A 4,420-nucleotide genomic window follows, 5' to 3' on the forward strand; every position below is an offset into this window, starting at 1 on the left:
GAGGCGCCCACGCCGGGAAGACGCTTGCAACTGGCAGGCTCTAGGCAAAGCGGGGGTGACAGCGGCCGTTTGGACGGCTTCCCACTGACTCAGGACACAGTGCAGGCCCTGCCGGGGCCTCTGGCACAGCGCTTGTCACCTGGGGACATCCGGCACAGCCTGGAGACGCTGTGCGTTTGTCCCAGCTGGGGTGACAGGGAGAGTGTTGCTGGTGTCCGCTAGGTGGAGGCCGGGGAGGCGGCTGAACACCCCCTGGGCCCAAGCCGGCCCCCAGCACAGGGTGGGAAGCCCTGCCCCTGCCCCTGCCCCTGCCCCTGCCCCTGCCCCTGCCCCTGCCCCTGCCCCTGCCCCTGCCCCTTCTAGGGCTGCCCCGCCCTCCTCCGCCACACTCCGGCCACGCGTCTGCGCTCGCGCCAGACGTGCTCACGGCCCCCCTCCGGCCTCTGTCCCCGCCACGTCTCTCCAGGGTGCTCGCCACAAGGTGTAAGTCCAGCTTTATTTGTTGACTGTCTTTCCCCCTCCCCGTACTGGGAACTCCAAACACTATCTTCCCATCAACTGGCACAGTGCCCAGCATTCTGTGTGCGCTCAGACGTCTCGTTGAGCGCATTAATGACCTTATCCAGAAGATGCCTTGGTTTGGAGGGGCTAAATCCCAGACGCGTTCAGAGGATGAATGTCATCATAGTTCAGGGACAGTGTGACATTTGTCATCTAGTTCATTATTGATGCCCAAATGTTTAGTCATCAGTGCTTTTTTGAGGCTGTCTTATAATATTTGTTTTACCACGTAGAATATCTCATTTTAAAAGGTGCATCATAAGTGACGTAAGATACGGTCGGCCCTTGAACAACACAGGCGTTAAGCGCGTGGGTCCACTTACCTGAGGGTTTTGTTAATTAACTACAGTACGTGCCGCGGATGTAGTCATCTTCCTCGTGGTTTTCTTTTCTTTTTCTTTTTTCTTTTCTTTTTTTTGGTGCAAAAAGGTCATTTTATTACAGCATGGGGACAGGACCCATGGGCAGGAAGAGCTGCTTTCCTCGTGATTTTCTTAGCAGCATTTTCTTCTCTCTGGCTGACTCTGTCCTAAGAATGGAGCGTACAATACGCACAACAGAAATGCGGTTAGTCAGCTGTTTTTGTTACTGGTAAGGCTTCTGGTCAACAGGAGGCTGTCAGTGGTTAAGTTTGGGGGCGTCAGCTGTCGAGTTTGGACCGCCCGGGGGTTGGCGCCTCTAACCCTGCTCCGCTCAAGCGTCAGCTGTAAATGTTACCGTCTTTCGGTGACCTTTCTCGCTCCCACTCGCCCTCCTCCTCCCGGCTCGGGCTCGCTGACTCAGCCCCGGCTGCCCTGGGCACTGGGCTCCCCCTCCGGGCCTCGCCACTCGCTGCCCGGTGCCCAGGCCTCAGAGGGGCTTCCCTGACCCTGCGTCCAGAAGGGCCCCCGCCCTCTGCGCCTGCCTCTCCTCTTCCTCCTGAGCATGCCCGCTGTCTGTGTGTCTGCCTCGGCCCCCCGACTACGAGGTCAGCTCCCCGAAGGCAGGACTTCTCTCATTCATGGCTGCACCCCTGTCCCCGGACTAGAGTGAATGGGGGAAGAGCTGCATCCTGGGACACGATACCAGCGATGACAGTCTGGGCACGGCAACAGCTGTGCTGGGCCTTCCAGAAGACAAGTCTCCTCCCGTAAGCACGGCTCCCGTGTTCTCTGCGGCCAAAAGTGTGTTCCAAGCTGCCTTCGGGGAACCTCCCACGTGTCCCACGGTGCCTCCCACCGCCTCCCTGCACCGTCCCTCGTTCTTCACAGACGAGCGTGATGTCAGGAGCAGTGAGAGAGAGCCCCTGGGCATGGAAAGGACGTCGCTAGTGCCTGTGGCCCCGACCACAGACTTAGATCCACCTCTCAGAACAATGAAGCCCTCTCACCAAATGTTTACTGCCCTCAGCAACCAAAAAAAACGTACCAAGACTTCCCACACGAGGGAAACTATGTCCAGAGTTTGGAACGATGTCAAAAAGAAAACCTTCAAAATGGCGTTCTAAAGTGTCTTACCGGGCGGCCTGGCTGGCTCGGTCGGTGGAGCAGGCCACTCTTGACCTCGGGAGTGTGAGTTCGAGCTCCACCTGGGGTGTGGAGATGACTTAAATGAATTAAAAAAAAAAGAAAAAAAAAACTTCAACAAGAAGTGAAAGTGTCTCAGCATAACGCAGGTATAGGAGATGGTTTTGCAAGAAATAGGAGGGTGGTCCCTTCTTCAGCGCTCGCCCGACTCGGTGGGGCCATGTCTCCTTCCTTTTGGGACTAAGTGAGCACGGGCACATCTTCTCTTCTGCTTTACCCAATACTCTCCCAACAGCCCGTCTGTCCAGACGCCCGTCCGTGTAATGCTGAGCTAGAGGCTGTGAAACCATTAACCACAAACAAACGCAATGACAGATCCAGTACTGGTTAGCAATCAGAGGCGTTGAGAAAAGTCACCATTCAAAAAAACCCAAAAACACCTAAAATTCCCTGAACTATCTTGACCTTTTATAACCAATACGTTACGTAGTTTCACATTTACGACGGAATGGTGCTCTGAATTGACTTCGAAATATTTTAGTCTCTTTTTTGGAATTTCATGGCCTTTGTGGCTTTGCTAACAAAAGGAAAGAAAAGTAAAAATACCAGGAAGCTGTAGATTATGTTTGTCTTTTTACTTAAAAAAAAAAAAAGCAAAAGAAACAAACAAAATAACCGACAAACCTGAACCATCACGGGCAGGTTTTGCTTTCTTACCACTAGAAGGTGCCAACAGCCCTGTGAAATGAAAGCTCACCGTTTAATGTAGTTTCAAATGTGACAAACCATATGAAGAAGCCCAGGCGCCCGCGGGGAAATCCATTTATATGTTTATTTTTGGAAAATCGATGGATAGTAGTTTGATTTGAAAAGACAACATTACAAGTCTGTTTTTGCTCTAATGGGACGACACCTAGTCATAAATTTTGTTATTGATGTTCAATCCAGAACAGTAACGCAAAGAAGGAATACACTTTAAAAATGATCTCTTAGTCTCTCAAATGTATTAAAATAACCTAAGGCGCATTTTTTCTTTTTTCTTTGTTTAAGTTTATTTATTTATTTTGAGAGAGGTTGAGAGAGGGAGAATCTCAAGTAGGCTCCGCGCTGTCAGCACAGAGCCCGGATGGGGGCTCGAACCCATGAACCCTGAGATCGTGACCTGAGCCAAAATCAAGAGTCGGACGCTTAACCGACTGACCCACCCAGGCGCCCCTGAGGCACATTCTTGAACTCAGTGACAATGCTTCTTAGAATGTATACCGAGGTAAAATATCCCACAAGTGAGCAAAAAATGAATGGATAATGTGTTCGCCTCGGTGTCATTTAAAATACCGTGTAAGACTTTATCATGGTAAATACTCACCCAAATGAAGTTGGTCTCTAGACAAGGTCATTATGTGTTATCATTATTTTCTGGTTGTGTGGTCTTGAGAAAGAAATGTGACCTCTCTGTACCTCTCAGTTTCCACAACAGCTAGTGGAGGCAGGGACACTTCATAACAACAGGTGAAGCACTTAGAACAGTGCCCGGCACATAACAAGTACTCAAAAAGTATTCGCTGTCGGGGTGCCTGGGTGGCTTAGTCGGTTAAGCGTCCGACTTCGGCTCAGGTCATGATCTAGCGGTCCATGAGTTTGAGCCCCGCGTCGGGCTCTGTGCTGACAACTCAGAGCCCGGAGCCTGTTTCCGATTCTGTGTCTCCCTCTCTCTCTGCCCCTCCCCCGCTCATGCTCTGTCTCTCTCTCTCTCTCTCTGTCAAAAATAAATAAACATTAAAAAAAATAAAAAAAAAAAAAGTATTCGCTGTCCTACATTATCCAAATTGTATTTTCTGACTTCATGAGTGTGTATGTGTGTATTATCAGAAAAGATAATAAACTTTTGTTGTTGTTGTGTTTTAGATAGCTCACCGGGGAGGAGTTGTTACCATCTATAAAAATAGTAAGTCAATTCTTATTTACCCAGAAAGCGAAGTGGTCATACCTTTCTTTCAGTGTCGTATTTTGTGGCTATTCTAAACGAAGAAATCAGTTACCGCATATGGATTCTTTCCAGCATCAGGTTCGTTAGTGTCAATTCAGGCTAAAGGGTAAAAACGAAATGCAGTTAAGGCGTGTCATATAGTACGAGCTCAAAATACGTTGTAGGAGTAAAAAGAGGCAATTAAAATCATAGGGAGCTTTGCGCCACAGGCCTGCGTGGGAAAGCCATTACTTTTTTTTTTTTTTTTTTTTCAACGTTTATTTATGGGACAGAGAGAGACAGAGCATGAACGGGGGAGGGGCAGAGAGAGAGGGAGACACAGAATCGGAAACAGGCTCCAGGCTCCGAGCCATCAGCCCAGAGCCCG

General features: G+C 49.7%; 1 long non-coding RNA gene across 1 annotated transcript; it reads right to left on the reverse strand.

Moving 5' to 3' along the window:
- Positions 1-1,701: 1,701 nt before the first annotated feature.
- Positions 1,702-4,141, reverse strand: LOC124504820 (uncharacterized). Its single transcript, XR_006960520.1, has 3 exons — positions 4,054-4,141; positions 2,058-2,128; positions 1,702-1,846 (listed from the first exon to the last, which is right to left on the reverse strand). It is a non-coding gene; the product is annotated as an uncharacterized LOC124504820 (long non-coding RNA).
- Between the last annotated feature and the right edge of the window lie 279 nt (positions 4,142-4,420).

Source organism: Lynx rufus, unplaced genomic scaffold (assembly GCF_022079265.1).
Source record: "Lynx rufus isolate CCGP_SWC_20201006 ecotype Redwood Valley unplaced genomic scaffold, mLynRuf1.p SCAF_9, whole genome shotgun sequence".
Lineage (NCBI taxonomy): Eukaryota > Metazoa > Chordata > Mammalia > Carnivora > Felidae > Lynx > Lynx rufus.